Genomic DNA, 19,991 nt, shown 5'->3' on the forward strand with positions numbered 1-19,991 from the left:
GAAATCATAGCATTGTCCATTATTAAAGGGGGGAGAACAGGAAAGAATAAGAACACTAAGCTTTTTTAAAGAAATTACTCTATGCCAAGCATGATATTTTAAAATGGGATATCCATTCAATATTTGCAATGTTCCAAAGCAAGTATGTTTGACCACATATTGCAGAAAAGAAAAAAAATAGAAACATTTTCCCCAAATTTACATAACTAGTAGTTCTTGGAGTTGGAATCTGAACCCAGCTTACTCTCATTCCAAACTGTGTAGCTTTCTGTTACATGCTACTGCCTCTTAGACACGAAATATCAGCGTTTTGCCCATCCTGAGTCAAAAATTTTCTTACTTCCTGCTAACTCTTTTTACATGTGATATGTTCTTATTCTCCACTCATTTTTACACCAAGTCATAATCAATATGACTTTAAACAAAACTCAGTCCCATAGACTCAGTCCCCAGTCTATCATGTTTGAAGTTACTTGGCCACCAGTAACCTTATAGGCCATGTGTCAAAAATTATATCCCCTCTCTTTTCTCACTCAGTGGACTAGGGCTGGCTTCCAAATAGCCCATAACGCTCATCTATTTTGTTGCAAATCAGACCTGATAGTATACTAGTAACAAAAAGAAAAATGGGTATACTTTACTGCATACTAAGTATGTGCCAGTTAGTAATCATTCAGAATCCTTTTCTAATCTTATGAGGCAGGTACGATTATATCTCCATTTTATGGAAATTCTCTTACTAAGAAAATAATTTGCTCTGGATCAGGCACTTGATAAGTAGCTGAGCTGGAATTCAAATCTACATCTTTTATTTTTTTATTATTTTATTGTTGTTCAATGACAGCTATCTGCATTTACCCCCCACCACTTCCCCACCCACCCCAGCCAAACCCACCTCCTCCCTTGTTTCCACCCCGCCCCCTTGGTTTTGTCCATGTGTCCTTTATACTTGTTCCTGAAAACCCTTCCCCCTTTTCCCCTGTAATCTCCTCCCCTCTCCCCTCTGGTTACTGCCAGTTTGCTCTTAATTTCATTGTCTCTGGTTATATTTTGCTTGTTTTTTTCTTTTGTTGATTAGGTTCCAAATCTACATCTTCTTAAATTATTTTCAGCTCAGACCTTAGAGAAAAATGGCAAGAATATTCTTTCTGGATATTAGTGACAAGACCCCCCCAGAGAGGTGGCTACCTTCTTTTCCATCACTACCTGAGCACGTGTTTGAGACCCAGGGGAGGAGCTTCAGGAAGAGTGAGCAGCTGTCTCCTTCCAGCCTACTCACTCTCCCTGCTATCTCAGTAATCCCTATAGAAACTGAGGGCTGAAAGTAATAAAAGAAGAAGGAGAAGAAGGAGGAGGAGGAGGAAAAGGAGAAGGATGGAGGGATGAGGGGAGGGAAAGGAGGAGGAAAAGGAGAACACAGATATTTTTCATAAGTAATAAGGGTAGCTTAGTAAAAAAAACCTTTTGAAATTTTTCTTTGGAGAATTTAAAGTTATTGCCTTGGTCCAAAAGTAATCACAAATAAAATTAAGATACTGTACTTGCCAGAAACTTTTACTAACATAGAGAAGAATTTGTACAAAACATAAAAGAAAGTGAATAAAATTTATTTTCCTCTTTTTTATTTCCCAACAGCCAGCTCCCCAGAATATCCCTTGATAGATTTTCCAGGGTTTCAAACCTGGGACTTCACAACTTTTTATTGAATATCAGAAAGCCCACATTCTGTGCATTCACCTAAAACTATGAGTCAAAGGACCAACTGCACATTTTATTACCAACAGAAACATTCCAGTTTCTCTGACATTGTTACACACAGATTGTTTTTTAGTCTTTTCTTACAACAGAGTATAATAATGAACCTCCTTTCCTATAAGGAATCACGATATGATTCTTAAACAACAAAGACTGTAATTGTATTAGCAGCACAATGAGTCACCCTATCACTTATATCCTGAATAAATGTGAGATGCATCTGTTGAAACAGAATCCGTGGGCTTCCTTTAATGGGCCAAATGTCCACAAGGACAGAATAGTGGGAGGAAGTGATCCAGCTGCTCAGACTACAAATCTTTTGTCCTTGAAAGAAAAATCAGGAAAGCATCATGTAAAAAATAAATGTACGTACTTTACCTTGGGAAAAGATTAGCAAAGCTTAGTTAGAACACTGATCATTTGGCCACTCACATTATTTATTCTTCACAGGATGTCTGGCAAGAGTGAACTTTCCTCCCTGGTGTGTTTCTCAAACTGTAATTTTCAAACTTTTCTAAGGCTTCTTCAGGGAGGCAAAAGACCATGTAATCTACCTTCTCTTCCTACGCCCACGGCTATTGCAAAAGAAACCTCACTGAGTAAGTGGAAAGAAGAGTGTTGTTGCTGACAAAGGGAAGAGATGAACAAAATGTTTCTTCATGTCAAAAACAAAAATATAGCATAGAAATATTGTATAAAGTACCTCAGCAACCTGAATTTGCTCAGAGCATTCCTCGACGACCCTGGGTGATCTGCAAATACCCACAGGCCAGGGCAAGCCTACTTTGTTAGAGGACAGAAGATTTTTGTCATGAGACAAAATTGGACTAGTGGTTGGGGAAGAGAAAAACGGTTAATGTTCTAAAGTTGAAAGGGAGCTTGCACAAGAATTGCTCCAAGTCCCCTGGGGTTGACTACTCCTTCCTGTCACTCTCACTGCCCCCAGTCTCACTGGCAGAGAGTGACAAGGCCACCCTAGAATCTCTGAGAAGACCACAACATCGTTGGCCTCAGCCCTCCCATGTGTGGCCGGAGAGGGGACCGAAAAGCACTAAGGGCTCATTAGAAAAGCTGCACCTCTCAGATCACTCATCTCACTCTGAGGGAGTCAGGCTTGATTTCTTTTCCATTGGACAAAAAGCAGTAAAGAAAAGAGAGCTCTCAACTCTGCTGGGGAAAGTAAGTGGCAGGACAGCACTGAAAATGACCGAGTAGCTCTGGCAAAGGCTGTGGCGATTGATGAACACTGGCAGAGCTGCATACCTTGGCCCCAGCAGGCACGATAAGCAGCTCGGGGCAGTGGCAGGCAGCAAGAGTGGGCAAGGGGGCAAAGCAAACTTCTGATCAGCACCTGCACGAGTCATCTGAGGCACTTCACTCTCCTTACCATGCGTGAAGATGGATGGGAAATGAGAAATGGATCCCTTAGGGATGGTGCTGTTGAAATTTACCACTGAGAAGACCCAGAACATCTAGGGAGTTTTCTTTATAGGAGGAAGGCCATTATTATCAGCATCATAATGAATGTTTATTGGGCATTTGCTTTGGGCCAGGCACTGCGCTATGCCCTTTGCATGCATTATCTCTTCAGTCCCTGCAGCACCGCTATATGTGGCAGATACTGCACTTGCCTAAACGGGTATGGCTATATTACAAATGAGCAAACGGAACCCCTTGGGAAGTTAAGGATCTTGCCCAAGATCATATAACTGGCACATGTCAGAGTAAAGACTGGTCCTTGGGTCTGTTTTACTTCAAAGCTGGCTTCTTCAAACAATGCTGAAGTTCTCCAGCAGCCCTGCCTTGACTCTCTCCTGAGGAATATCATGTATATTCATATGTGTGCATCATTCACCCAGCAAAGATCTATGAGGACCTGCATGTGTCAGGCTCAGTGCTCAGTGTGGGAAAACATTTCTGGACAAAAATTAGCAGAGTCCCGGTCCTTTTGGAGCTTTCTTTCTAATGGAGGAGATAGGCATTAATCAAATAGTTGTACAAATAAATGCAAAATTGCAACTGTGATAAATTTTGTGTAGGATTTTAAAGCAGATGACAGGGGCATTGCTTAGTCTGAGGGTTTCCTACAAAAGGGACCAGTGAATGGACTATGGAAGAATTAGTAGAAAATAACTAGATTAAAGGCGGTGTTGAGAAAAGCATTTCATTTTATACTAAATCCCTCAGCAGGGGATGGTCAGGGGAGGGAACATGACCATCAAAGGAAGTAAAATGGGAAGAGGCTATTACTGTGCTACAGAGAGAGAGATAAAGGTCTGTGAAAGATTTTTGAAAAGGAGAATCTTGCAAGTTTCAAAATTGATGGGAAGACTTCAGTAATAATAATGGCCAACATTTATCATCCTGGTCATATGCAAGACACTGTTCTAAATGCTTTACATATATTAACTCATTTACTCTTTCTTATAAGCCTCTGAGGACAAAATACTGTACTCTTATTTTTCTCATTACACAGATAAGGAAATGGAAGCACAGAGTTTAAGTAACGGCCCAGAGAGTAAATGTCAGAAATCCTGGGTTCTTGATCTTAACCAATCTGGGGTCCTACTTCTAATCTCCTATAAAGAAGGAAATGAATATATTAGAGAAAGTTTTATTAACAGGTTAAGATGGTAGCACTTACATACCAGTCCACGTAAGAATCAATAAGAGTGCTCATTAAAATTCAGATTCCTGTGCCTTATCTATCCCCTAGTTTCTAAAACAATAGATCTGGCCTTTTTTATGTTCAGTCCAGACGGTTGTGATGCAAGTACTCCAGGGTCAAAGCTTCAAGAAATACTGCCTTGCTTAACTACTTAGCAGGACGGGTACACATGTACTGGTCAGTACGGTTGATAGAGGAGCCTGGGAGAGTTTCCCTCCAATGGCTCCTATTTATCTTGTGAAGGATAGTATAGCACACACAAGTAGTACGAGATAAAGGTTAGTGTCACCTGAAAGACTCTCATCAACTAGGAAAGGACTGAGAACAACCCACTGCCCCAGGGAATGGCTCCATTACTTGTCCACTTTTGTCCCAAGGGTGGCTTAAAAAGGTTTTGTGTCTTAGTCCTCAAGCCATTGCAGGAGTGAGTGCATATCTCAAAAGAGCAATAGAAAGGCCAGGTAATTAAGGAAATGGTAGACAAAGAGTGGCGATAAACCATCTGGAAAGGATGTTGCAGGCTAGAAGTCCTATAAGAGGAGGCCAATAAGGTCCACTAGAGGAAAAGACATATTGATGTCTAAAAGGAAGGTGAACAGGAGACTTGATTTATTTACAGTGTCCTTGTTTAAAACATTTTTATCCCAGAATTATATCCAAGAACTTCCTACTGGCCTCCCAGTACACTGAGATTCACATCTGAAAAATCAGCAGGGACCACGGGGAACATCTGTGGTCTTCAACTTACACAGCTAATGGCCTTTCCTCAACTCTTACATCACCAGGGAACACAAGCCAACACAGGCTGTAAGGATGTAACAGGCTGCAGGGAAAACATTCATTGTCAGGGACAACTGCCCAACTCCTAAGTATTCAGCAATGGAGGAAAGAAAATTCTACTTAATGGAGATATCAAAAGTTGACTTGTCTTAGTTCTTTCCTGTGTCCTTCTCATCGCCTGTTTCAGTCACTCTCAAGTAGCAAATCTACAACTGGAGTCAAATATGAAGTTCAGGAAACTCCCAATGATTTTCGTATTTAGAAATTTGTAATCCACATATAACACAAGTGCTTTGTTTAGCTAACAGTTTCCACTGCCTAGTCCTCATCATCCATAAATAACTTACCCGGCACCTTAAACTGAGGAAACAGACTACCTTGAGTTTAACTTTGTCTCTCTGTAGCCTGGTACCATGAACTGAACTAGTCAACATTTAGGTGTTTAGAAGAGAAGTAATATTTCTTGTCTCCAGTTTCGAATATAGGGAACCTGGAAGTCTCCATTACATCTTAGCAACAAACAAAATGCTAAACGGGCTTTAAAAAATCAATAATTCTTGGATCTGTAAGAAAAAGGAGGACACGGGGAAACTGCTGTCCCAAGATTGAAAAACAGACAAGGAAACAGGGAGTCACCAGTTACAGGAGCAGAAACCACCCTAGGAAACCTGAACTGCAATTTATAAACTGCTGGAGGTTCAGTGTGGATGGCTCTGAGAATTAAAAACTTCAGAAGGACCATCACAGGGACTCCCCACACTTTTGTTAGAAGTAAAAGAGGCACCTCCCCTCCCATGAATGTGTACTGGGTGCAAAATGTAGCATGTCTGTCTCCAACACCTCATGAGTTTGGGGAGAAGAAGGAATAATCCACGGATTAAATTGAACTGGAAACAGAACTTCCCTAGGTAACCAGGAAAAATGTCCATGAACTCAGGCCAAACCAAAGCTGCCATTCCTGGTCTCGTGGGCAGCCAGCCCACCCTTTAGGAAGTGCCTCAGACAGGGCTCTGCTGTGTTTCTCCAGCGAAGAAGCTCCCATAGGTCACTGTGTCTCCGGCCCTGCCACCACCAGAATAGCCAGAGCTCAGTCGTCTGTGCCCCTCATCCCATCAAGGAGAAGAGTCAGAAATTCCTATTTAAACAACCGGTGTTGATGGAAAAACAGGAGTAAGAGGAAAATTACAGGACAGCCCAAAGGGTTATGGAAAATCATTTAAAAATACATATTCATAATACATAATGTACATATACATATAATATAAATATATACCTAATACAAAATATACACAATGTATTAAAAGACAAGGTCTGTCCAGAAGATACCCAGCCATGTAATATGGAAAATACAGACATTTATAGGAGAAGATACAAGATACAAGAAACATCGTACATAGGACAATATTGCCTCGGTCCCCTTCAAAGTAGGCACTCTGGGACCTCACACAGTTCTCCCAGTTCCCATCAGCTATATTTTCCTGAACCTCATCGACGGTCTGAAATCTCTTCCTTTTCAAAGGTGGTTTTAGTTTTCAGAAAAGCCAGAAGTTGCAAGGCACCAAATCTGGACTGTAGGGGGGCTGAATCACCTGGGTGGATTTCATGTTTCTCAAAAAAACTGCACAAGACATCATGCATGAGCAGGGGTGTTGTCATGATGGAGCTGCCAATCACGAGTTGCCCATAGCTGTGGCCTTCTGAATCATCCAAATAGTTTCTGTGGATGAATGTTCAAGCTTAACACAAAATCTGATGCAAATTCATTGTTCTACTCATTCAATCATTTTGAGTGTGACAACCACACAGTACACATGCCCACTCAACAGTGTCCACCGCCCCCACTGACTAGTAGGGCGAAATCATCATTGTTCTTGCATACACATTCCAGCCCACTCTCCTTCACTGCCAGGTTACATCGATGTCATGCAAACCATTCTTGTTATGTTAATAATGGCTGGACTCTTTCTGGGCAGACTTTATATATATACATATATGCATGCACATATATATATATGTACATATGTGGGTGTGAATAATTATATATAATATATACATTTATACACACACACGTCAAATATTGCCCTCCCTTCCACCTAACACATACTGGCTTTTATTTCACAGTGCTTCAGAACATAACCAAAAGATTCAAGAGAATTAAAATTAAAAACATAAAACAGATTTTAGTAGGATGGGTGGTTGTCGAAACTTGGTTTGTAAGGCCAGTCTTAAAAGCTGATCCAGCCTACGGTAAATGGGTGACTGAGGAAAGAAATGATTTGGTGATAGCTTCCAACATCCTTCCATCTCCAAACATACAAGTTCAACAACCCACGCTGTTCCCTTATTCTTCCTCCAAATAGGAAGAAACACTTCTGGTAAGACATCTGTTTTAGCTCCCAAATGCCCTCAGAACACACTGAACAACATGGGCCCTGCGTGCTGGGAGGAAACTATGCTGGGGAGGAACATGCCCAGAACCACTTGGGTGGTGGGCAGTTCCTTCTGTGACCGAGGAGAGCACCTGGCTTTTGAAGTTTAGAAAACTTTATCCACGGCACGCTGATTTTTTTCATATACTTCAATTCTTCAGGATGTTAAGAGATGTGCAAAGGATTTAAACTTCCCTCCACAAGGAAAAAGGGAGAGTCGAGGCAAGAGATAAAGATGTGTGCATTTTCCTGTCACCACATATAATGCCCTAGTGATAGAGCAGTCTGTAGTCCTACACCTGAAAAGGGAAACCCCTGCTTTCTTTACGATAAAAACATTGCTAGGAGAAGTGTGTTTGTGAAGTGTAAGTCTCCTTAGCTGATTGAAAGAGCCTTTTTACAACCAGAGATGGGCATCGCCTGTCCCAAAGCAAACATGACAAGCACACTGCGGTTCTGCCAGCTTCTGTTATTTTCTATCTCAGAGGCGCCTGACTCGACTTCTGTCTTTACTGGCTGGACTGTGGTCAAAGTGTTAGAACTCACATTTAACTAAAGGTAAAAATCACCAATGCAAATAGCTGGTATTTAAGCAATTCTAAATAAAGGGCTTCTCCCATGGGATCATATGCTAGAAGCTCAATACGATGTAACTGAAGCCAGCTGAAAATAGAGAACAAAAAAGGCCCTTTGCCATTGCAGTGCTCATTGATGCCCCTGTCTGGCACTGGGTGCTCTCAGCAGCCCGCCCACACCTCCCTCTCCAGGCACCACACACACTTCTTCCCATCAGGTCCTCTTCTTCAGTCATATCAAGCTTCTTCTTGCTTTCTATTCACCATGAATTTATTGCCTCACTGGTTCTTTTTGATCTGTCTCTCTATGCTCACCGTTGAGATTCTAACCAGTGTGAAGAACTTACCTCCTTGAAAACTTGAGACTTTAGACCACTGGATTTTCCCTTATCGGACTTCCATTGCACTGTCTCTTGCATACAATTAATTGATCCTTCAGGCAAGTCTGTTCCCTAGTTATTAGTACTATACAACCAATTGTTCCCCTCAAATACAATATACCACAGGTGGCAAACACAAGGCCCATGGGCCAAATCCAGCCCTCCACCTTGTTTTATCTGGCCAAGCACCTTGTTCCTACCCAGTGGCAGTGCCAAGCTCTCGCTAGTTAACTGTTAAGGAGTAGTTACATGTATACAGTCCTAAAATTACATTCGGCCCTTTGAAGGCAACAGCGAGGCTGATGTGGCCCCAGGTGAAAATGAGTTTGACACCCCTGCAATTTACTATACTATACAAGCAATTGCTTCCTCAAACATATGTAAATAAATATGCCAACGACAAATGTTATATGTGATATTTTTAAAATAACATGTTAATGGATAAAGAAAGATGGGGGTGGCAGTGGAATTGTAGGTGGACGATCAGGGAAGACATCCTTACTTAAGCAGGATACATTTGAAATGAACAAAGGGAGCCAGCGGTCAAAAAGGCTGGGAGGGGGAATGTGGAGAAATCCAGAGAGCAAACCAAAAATGTCTGAGAGGACACACTAGCTAGTGTTCCTTACAGGAACAAAAAGGAAGCCAGTGTGTGGTGGAGAAAACAGTATTGATGACTTCACAAAAGAAGCTCAGTAGGAGATGGTGTGGGTCTGTGCTGGCCAGACAGAGTTTGGGTGTCATTCTAAATGAGCACAAAAGCACAAAACCTCTGGAGGACTTAAATCCCAAGGAAGGGATTTTAGCTCGTTTATGTTTTCAGCAGACCTCTCTGTTCATGGTGTGGGAAACAGACTGCAGGAAGGTAAGGCCAGAGCCTAGAAGCTGATCTGTTGAGATTCTGAGTGAAAACCCCATGGCGATAGCCTTGAAGACGTAGTCCAACTGGTGGCATACTCTGAGGAGAGGTGGCAAGATTTGGTGTTGGAATGAACACAGGTTATAAGGAAAATAGATTGCTAGATTGCAATAGATTGCAAGAATAATTGCTAGATTTTGGGCCTAAGCCACTGGACATCATGTGGCCTTGATGGACCAGTATTTCTATTACATCTCAGACAATAAACCTTATCATTATCTATCAACCATTGAATACCTACTATGTATTATTTTAGCCATTATTTGTAATTGCGACATAAGCTTGGAAGGTAAGTATTGTGACCAGTATTTAAGAGATAAGTAAAATGAGCCTCAAAATCTTAACTAACTTATCCCAAATCACACAGCTAAGGTAGTTTTCAAATAATACCCAATATACTGTCTCTATCCGGTTACAACCCCCTTTACTGCCCACTGGCTGCTAGATGGGCATTAACACGGAGGTTCCTCCTTCCACTGTGTAGGCAAAGAAAAGAGACTGGACAAAGAGACATGAAAGTGAACTTTACTTCTGTCTAGACAGTGGGATTACATCAGTTTTTTTGTGTTTATTTACATATTTCTGGGAAGTATTTTCTGTTTTTTATTGTTTGTTTTTTGTTACATTTTCTATAAAGAAAATTCAGGAATCTAAAGCCAGGCCTGTAGACAACCAAATTCAAATTCCAGCTCTATGCCCTAATAGTTAAACAAGGGGGAGAACAAAAAACTGAAATCTATTTATAAAAAATTGTGTGTTTATTTTTACATATTTAAACTTTAGTCACCTTCAAAGTACCTCCATTTGATGCAATGCACCTTTTGAGATGTTTTTTCCACTGCTCAAAACAGTATTTGAATTCATCGATTTTGATGCCTTTTACTGCTTCTGCTGTTTTTTGTTTCACCTCTTTCACATTGGCAAGATGTTTCCCTTTGAGGACTATTTTCATCTGGGGAAACAAAAAATGTCACTTGGAGGGAGATTAGGTGAATGGAGGGGTGGGGCATGGGGGTCAGGCCGGTTTTTGTCAAAAACTGCTGAACACTCAGTGTGGTGTGGGCAGGTGCACTCATAAATCACCCATCACGAAATGGGCAATGCCTTGGAAGAGTCTTCAAAAAAAATTCATTGAACCTAATGTGGCCTCTCACAACAATGCCAGCTGGTACACTGATACAGATGGGTTCCTAGAACACTCATATAGTGGGAGAGGCCTGTACTGCAAGGGGCCTGCCCTCCAGAAGATGATTCTGATTTTTTTGCACCCCCCCTTGTGTATCCTTTAGCAAGTTTCTTAGCTGCTAAGTGTTCATTTATTTGTCTGTAAAGTGGGTACAATAATATTTACCCTGGAGTTGTGTAACGATTCAAATGAGAAATGTAGGAAGCACTTAACACAATATCTGGCAAATAGTAAACCCTCAATAAATAAATAAATGGTATCTATAGTATTTCAAAGATAGTTTTCAAAAGTGGGCACCAGGACAGAAACAAACAGTTATCCAAGTCAGTATTTTATTCTCTGTAATTTATTCCTACCTCACGAGATGAGGCAACTCTGACAACAGAAAGTGACGTGCCTCATAGCCATGATAAATTAGAGCCAGGACAAGAATTCTCACTTCTCAATTCCCTGAACACATCCCCTAAATCACCAGGTGTCTTGGATGTCATGTATTTTTTAAACTGCTACCCAGTGCATTGCTTCTGGATTCTGTAGACATCCAACCCATAGCTTCTACAGACTGGCTACGTTCCAATGTGTAGACTATACAGTCATGTAACCATGCTCAGGGAAGATTTCTACATCAAAGTTCTACTAAGAATTCACACTGCTGAAAAATCTATTGCTAGCAGGAAAATTGTCAATGCGACCTAAAGAGATATTTTCATTTGGAACATCTACAATCTAATCATTTGTGCGTCTTACAAATAATTGTTTTCTAATTAACTTTATCAAGTCACAAAAAATAAAAAAAAGTTTGAAATCTGCAACACAGAGATCACTTGTAAAGGCAAAAATAATCCCCTTGAAGTAATCATTAGAGTGGGAAGCAGTTCTGGATAATTATCAAAATCACCTGAAGAATTTAGTAAAAATTATAGATTTCTCCAAATCCAAATCCTCAGAGATTTTGGTTTAGTAGATCTGGGGTGCAGTCTAAGAATAAATATTTTTAAACTGACTGTTAGAAACCAGGGAAATGCAAATCAAAGTCACAACAAGAGCTGTAATCAAAAAGACAAGTGTTGATGAAGATACAAAGGAACTGGAATCCCCATACGCTGCTAGCAGAAATGCAAAATTATACTGCAGCTTTGGAAAACAGTCTAACTATTCCTCATCACCATATAACCTAGTAATTTTACTCCTCAGTACATACACACACAAAAATTGCAAACATATGCCCAGATAACCTCTGTATGCTTATTCATAGTAGCATTAATAACATTAGAAAAATCCAAATGTCCATCAAACAATGAATTGATTAATAAAATGTGATCTATTCATACAATAGAATGTCATTTGTCCATAAAAAGTAAGGAAGCACTAATACATGTTGCCCCATAGATGAATCTTATAAACATTGTGCTAAGTGAAAGAATCCAGTCACAAGAGACCACATGTTGTTTGGTTCCATTTATAGGAAATGGCCAGAATGGACAAATATGTAGAGATAGGAAGCAGATTAGTGGTTGACTAAAACTGGGAGAGCAGGACAATACACTACTAATGGGCACAAGGTTTTTTGGTAGGCTAATTAAAATATTCTAAAACTGCTTACAAGTAATGGTTGCACACCTCTGTGAATGTACTAAGGCCATTGAATTGTACAAGTTAAATGAGTGGATTGTATGGCATATGAATTATAGTTCAATAAAACTATTACATATTTTTAAAGATTGTGTAGATGATTTTGATGTATAGACATTGTTTGAATATGATTGTTCTAAATCCTGGATATTCTAAGTGTGGTCCATGAACCAGCAGTATCTACAGGATTCGAAGACTTGTTAGAAATGCAGGCTCCACACTGGCCAGGCGGCTCAGCTGGTGGCAGCATCCTTCCAGACACCAAAGGGCTGTGGCTTCCATCCCCAGCCAGGGTGTATTGGAGGCAACTGATCAATTTTTTCTTTCCACATTGGTGTTTCTCTCTCTTTGTCTTTCTCTCCCATTCTCTCTTTCTAAAATCAATAAACATATCTTCAGGTGAGGATTTTTAAAAAACGAGCCCTGACTGGTGTGTCTCAGTGGGTTGAACAACATCCTACAAACCTAAAGCTCACCAGTTTGATTTCTAGTTGGGGCACATGCCTGGGTTGCAGACCAGGTCCCTGGTTGGGGGTGGCAGAAGGCTACGAAGAGATGTTTCTCTCCCTCTCTTTTTCTCTCTCTTCTCCTCTGTCTAAAAATAAATAAAATCTTTAAAATTAAAAAAAGAAGGAGAAAAATGCAAGCTCTCACTGTTGGGGTGGAACTTGATATTCTGCATTTTAATGTGAACCCTAGTTGCTTGAAGTTCACAGTAATTCTGAGAAGTACCAATTTAAGGTACTATTTAGACCTTCTCAGAATATGTCTGTTTAATCCCAAATAATCAAACCAAAGGCTTTGACATCCTAATGCCTGAACTGGATGAGCAGGCTGACATCAAGAGTTTGTTCAATTGTGGGAAAATTCACTAAAACACTCTTGGAGAAATTTTCAAAGAGAAAATCTTCATAAATAAGTCTCCTCAGTATGTGGAAGGAGTTTTAAACAGTATCACTGGAATCTCACTGGTGAACATAAAAGTTCCTGATTTTAGTGAAGGGGAGAAGAGGATTATGTTAACCAGAGAGTCAGTCAGAGCCCAGGTAGAGAAGCTTTGGTAGTTAAAGTTGAGAGTAAGGTGCATGTTTGCACAATCTGACATGTAAGACAAATCCTTCTCCCATTGTTTTTGTTTGGCTTTACTTATCTTAATGAAAAATGGTGATGTTTTTACCCAGTCACAAAAGAACTGTGACTTTTCTTTCACAATCTATGTAGGTTATGTCATCTCTTATGGTTTATCTTACCTCCAACAGTTAGATTTCCTTTTATTTATTATTTTTTTCAGCTTTATTGAAGGCATTATGCTCAGTGAAATAAGCCAGACATAAAAAGACAAATACTATATAATCTCACTTGTATGTGAAATCTAAAACTGTTAAACTCATAGAACAAGCGAGGATGGTACATTTTTAAAAGTTTAATCCTGCATCCCTGAGATTTTATGTTGAACCCTAGGGGCCATGTTTTCAAGTAGACAGACACAGTGCATTCACTTACCACTCCAATTAACACTGCAGGGTCAACGTAATTCAAATGCAGGCCATTGTGCACCCACGCAAAATTGTAAAAGCCACAAAACATTGCAATATAGGGCCATTTTTATGTTCTTAATCTATTCACAGTGGCTGTATTGTACAGTTAGTAGATGAATAGTTGATAGACCAACTTAGTTTGACTCTCAGGAATACTGTTTAATAGCTTTATAGTCTATACAGGCTACTTAAGCATTTTAAGCCTTGGTGTCCTTTTCTTTAAATAGCTATAATAGCTTTGTAAAATTGCGGTGGAAAGAAGATGGCATAAAGCCCATGATGTATTTAATACACTTCCTTTTATTATTTTTTATTTTTATCATTGACACTATTACAGATGTGCCCATTTCCCCCATCATGGCTCTACCCAACCCTCCCCCACCCTCAGGCAGTCCCCACACCATTGTCCATGTCCATGGATCGTGCGTACATGTCCTTTGGCTAGTCCTTTCACCTTCTTTCATCAGTCCCCCACCTCATTCCTCTCTGACAGCTTTAAAATACTTCTTAGAACATAGTAAACTCCCAATGTGAGCTATTATCACCAAGATTCTAAAACAGGAATAATCAGCAATGTTTGACAGTACGTGTGCTTTTAAACCATTTTATAATTTGACTACAATTTAGTTTAAAAAGATGAAATGTAAGCCCTGGCTGGTGTAGCTCAGTGGACTGAGCACAGGCTGCGAACCAAAGGGTTACAGGTTCGATTCCCAGTCAGGGTACATGCCTGGGTTGCAGGCCAGGTCCCTAGTGGGGGTCCATGTGAGAGGCAACCACACATGATGTTTCTCTTCCTCTCTTTCTCCTTCCCTTCCCCTCTCTCTAAAAATAAATAAATAAAAACTTTAAAAAAAGATGAAATGTATTTACTGTAAAATTTGACAATGTATAAGGCAAAAATGGATCTGAATATACAGCTAGAGGACATCAAATGAGATACCTGAAAGCCTGAGTTAATGTCATTTACCAGGAAAGAGAACAGTTGGCCTATGTCTACTTCCCATGTTGATTGGACAAGTAAGCTGTCAATAAAAGTTCCTGTTAGGTGTTGATGAGTTGAATTGTGTTCCCCTCAGAATTCTTACATTGAAGCCCTAACCCCTCCTGCTTTCAGAAAGTGAGCTTATTTGAATATAATGTTGTCATAGATGTAATTAGGTAAGAGAGGGTCATACTGGAGTAGGATGGGCCACTAATCCATATAACTGGTGTTCTTATAAAAAAGGGAGGAGGAATTTGGACACAGACACCACACATGAAGAGAACACTATGTGAAGATGAAGGCAAAGACCTGGATGACGCTTCTACAAGTCAAAGAATGTCAAAGATTGCCAGTAAATCTCTTGAAGAAGCTAGGCAAGAGGCATGAAACAGATTCTCTCTCACAGCCTTCAAAAAGAAACAACCCTACCAACATCTGATCTCAGACCTCAAGGCTCCAGGACTGTGAGGTGACAAACTTCTGCTGTGTAAGGTGTCCAGTTGGTGGTGGTGTGTTATGGCAACCCTCGGAAACTAATACAGTGCCAAATAAGTGGCTTGGTAACAAATCCTGCAGTCCTATGGGTCTTCATATTTAGCATAACTTCACATCACCTGGAGGGCTCCTTAAAACCTATATAGCTGGGCGTCACCTCCAGAGTTTCTACTACAGAATATCTAGGGTGAGGTGGGAGAATTTATGTCTCTCATAGATTCTCAGAGAAAAGGTGTCCCTGAGGGATGGAGTCTAGGGGTCAAAAACTGGCCACCAGCTAGAGAACACAAGTTCTAGAGTCCTACATCCTCACAAAATCTCCAAGTTTTCTACACCTTGTTCTTCCCAAACCTCATTCTTATAACAAAATGAGGAAACTAGATTATTTTTAATCAATTGAAAATATTATTTTTCACCATAATAATGGATTGATCCAGCTGTGTCAAATCAGTCAAGATTGGGAACTGCTACTTTAGACCATTAAACAAGAATTTGCCAAAGTGTTTCCTAAACTCTTAGAAACTGAAGTTTAAAACTTTAGGGTGCATCAGAATTACGTCAGAGATCTAGGACCCACACTAGATTTACTGAAGCAGAATTTCTATGGGTGAGAGCAAAGCAACTGAATGCCTAACTGGCTTTTCAGGTAATTCTGATGAACACCAAAGTCTAAAAAGTATTGGGTTAGTCTTGGAGTATGTCATAAAATCCACCCAAATTGTTTCTCACATGCACATGAACTTGTCTTTATACCAACGTGTAGCTCTGCAGTATCGTGAGGTACAGGGAAAGGGACACAAGCTTTGCACTCAGCTTGGCTTGGGTTCATGTCCTACCTCTGCTCACAAGCTGAATGATTTTTGAATAAGTTATATAGGGTCTCTGAATCACAGTTTATTCATCGATCCCATGGGGCCAGGCATACTTTTTCTCTAATTAGTTGAGAAATAACATATCTATATATATACTAACTTTAAAATTTTTAATTAAAAATAATAGATATGTATTAGAAATAAAAGACATTATCTGAAATGCTCCTGGGAACTGTAACTGTTATCATCAGCTCTTGAGAGATTATCGATAAATAACAGCAGAATCCCTTACTATATTTCCAAAGTTTCACAGACACTAATTAGCAGGCTCTTCCAAGTATCTAACAGTGCCTAGCATACAGTAGGTACTAGTAAACATTAGCTTATGGCAACAAAGTAATACCTTATAAGATAGGTGATAAAAACTCAGAATTTGGACCCAGAGTGCCTGAGTTCAAATCTTGGCTTTGCTACTTGACCTCTCTATGACTAAATTTCCTCATTTCTAGTGTGGCAATAATAGAAAGCACAATCACAGACATGCCAGATGTACTCAATGAGTTAGCATATGGCACTACATAAGAGCTTGCTTTATCCTTCTTCTTCCTATTGTTATTATTAAGTGTGGAACTATTAAGAGGATGTCAATAAGAGGCTGGTGGCAAGAAATAGGAAAACCATTTTAGAAAAAAAATTACTTTGGAACTATTCTCATAACGAGAAATAAAAATCAACCTTGAATTATCACACACTAGATTTTTTTTCAGTCATTATAGTAACCAGCCAGGGAAAGTAATCATGAAATTAAGGCCTCTAATTAAAGTCTGATGTATGCTGGTGATCACCGCTGGCAAAATTACATTTTAAAATAAATCAAAATAATGAAGGTCCGGGATCAGAAGTGACAAAAACTGTCTTTGTTGACCCAGCAACCACCGTGTTATTTCCTCTCTATTTGGGTTTGAGCTGGGTTTGCGTGACATATGGACAAATACTCAAGAGTTACCTTAATAACCAGATTTCTTCGAGCACCACAGAGGCCTAGTTTAATACTATTCATTACAGCATGATTTGGGAAATATTACAAGTTCTCCCAAATATTGGAGCCATTGGGACTCCCCTGGATTAAATTAGAAAGTATAAGGGAAACTTCTTACTGTACCAGGCACATTAAGACTATTCAACGAAAGTTAATAGATTCTGAAGGAAATCATACAACAGGAAAAATTCCTACCTATGTTAAGAACCAAGCAATATAACAGAAATAAATGGAGCCCAGGGTACAGAAAAATTATTAAGAAGGAAATAGAAGGGAGGCTAATGGATGTCATTGATTTTTGTTTGTTTGTTTGTTTTTCTTAAATTATTTTATTGTTGTTCAAGTACAGTTGTCTGCATTTATCCCCCAACACTCCCCAGCCACCCCAACCATACCAGCTTTACCTAGAACAACCTCTGAAGGGGAAATGGGCTGTGGGTAAATTCCAGATTTCACTCAATTTATGCCTTTCATCCAGGCGTTAGCTAAGAGCCAGGGACAATGAACCCTGAACCTGAGCTGAGTGAATGAATGATCTCGGGGAAGATATGTGGGCTTCCATTGCCCACCAGCTGAAAATGAGGGTCCTGCTGAACTCAACTGACCTGGGATTGGTTCCTGGTTCTGCTATTCACTCCATACTGTTTCAGGCGAGTTTGCCTCTCAAACTTTCCATCTCCCTGTCACTAAAATGGGGATAGGAATAGTAGGTACCTGGAAGGGTTTTCATTCATTCAACAGTTTTTGAGTGCTCACTTTGTTCTGGGTAATATTTGTGACCTTGGGAACACAGTGGTGGACAAAGTGGACAAAATCCATCCCGTTGTTAGAACACAACGTGGCACTGAGGTTCTGGCTGGGGATACAGTGGCAGACAGCAGACCCCTCGCTATCTCTGGGCCCCACTCAAAGCCAGCAACTTCTTAGGTGATGTAGCAACTCAAATCAGGCAAATAGTGCCCCCATTCCTTCGAGTCATGTCGCCTTCTTAGTTGCAGAAATGTAGAACTTCACCTTAGAAGGGATACCCTAACATGCCTCAGACCATCGCACACCCGGAAATTGCAGGGAGGAGAGAGCCACTGAATCGTGGGATTTGCTTCCTACCTCTTAGCAAAGTCTTACCAAGCGGCAAGAGGAGGTGCTACTTCCTGCTCACTGGATCCAGTCGGAGCAATAACATCAGTATAAGGCACTGCTGTGAGGTGGTGTGAATGAGTTCAGACTCCACTGTGGCTCCGCGGTGGGTATTTCATGATACATGTGCAAAAGGTGCTTAACACAGTTCGAGGCCAAAGCAAATCCTTGACAAATGTTTCCTGTTATTACTCTGCTCAAAATACCAGATCCTGTAAATCAGGAGTCTACACAGGGGCGAGAGGCAGCAGCTCAGAAAAGCTCCTCATGGAATTGGCTTCTTTTCTACAAACAGCTCTGGTTTTTCTTCTTTTTATTTACCATCAAATTGTTTTTCACAAGGTATGAATGAACATTTTACGCTACATCCCCATAAATATTTCTCAAATTAAAGCACAATTTAATTGCATCTCAGCAATGCTCCCTTGTGACCGCACCATTAGGCTTAATGAATAATTCATCAGCTTCCTGGGGTGCATTCCGCTCCTCTTAATAACAAGAAGAAATAAAGCGATGTTTGCTTTCCAAGTCCTGCTTTTTCCTCATCGAGAATGCACGCGCAGGGTGGCCTGGCAGGTTGAGAGGTGCCCCAGGAGCGCAGGCAGGGGAGGTGTGGGACACCCACGCCAAGGTTAGGCTCGACCTGCTCTACACCACCTCGTCCTGGCACAGGAAGGTTGTTTGGGGGCCTCTGCCCGCCCTGGACTCTGGAAATGCAGCTGCCTAGCAAGCGTCGCAATTTAACCCGTGCCTGGCAGAGTACAAAATAGATGACAAGCTGCAGACCAGCTACAGGCGGAGGGGACTTTGCTCAACGAACTGCAGAAAAAGGGAGACAGCTTCAGTCCACAGGTTGTAACTGCCGGGCGCCAGAGGTCCTGCAGCCAGAAGCCTCCTTTCCCCCAGGGGAGCTGTGGGGGACTGAGAGAGAGGCAATGATGAAAGAACTTTTTTCTTTCTGCAATCTTTCATCTATCGGAGGGCATCACCCATTTGGCAGCAGCGTGAGAGTCAGAGGCATATGTCCATCTGATTTATTGCTTTTTAACTGTTTCCATTAAAGGCTAAGAAAATCCTTTCACTGTGACTTCCTCCCCCATTCCGGAAAGGAAGCCCGTAAAACTGCCTAGAAGACCCTAAATGTACCCCAGATGGAGAAGAAGGCGTGGGTTTTGGCTCGGTACACCAGATCCTGCCTGCTCTTTCACGTTAAAATCGTAATAGCTGTCATTTGTACAGAGTCAACTTTGTGTCTACAAAGATTATCTTATCTACTACTCATGAAGGATATACTATTAGTATCGCCATTTTACAGAAGACCACACTGAGGCTTGCAGAGAGAAGTGTGCCAACCTGCCTAAAGCCACAAAGCAATGAGGATGAGTTTGAAACTCAGGCCATCTAATCCCAGAACCAGAATTCTCAAATTTCCATATTCTTCCCACCCCATGTCCCCCTTTCTTTGCTTGGTATTTACTCTTCTCAATAATTATTTTCTATTTAAATTTTAACCCAAACATGTACTTTAATCTACATAAATGACAAGCCCTGTTTCTTTTCTTTTCTTTTTTCTTTTTGCTTTGACAAAAACAGTGAATGCATGGGAATCTCTTTTGCTCTTTAAAGTTTCTCTGGCTTTTTGAAACATTTTCTTGGATATA

This window comes from Phyllostomus hastatus, unplaced genomic scaffold (genome assembly GCF_019186645.2).
Source record: "Phyllostomus hastatus isolate PE091 unplaced genomic scaffold, TTU_PhHast_1.1 phas_contig_152, whole genome shotgun sequence".
NCBI classification, from domain to species: domain Eukaryota; kingdom Metazoa; phylum Chordata; class Mammalia; order Chiroptera; family Phyllostomidae; genus Phyllostomus; species Phyllostomus hastatus.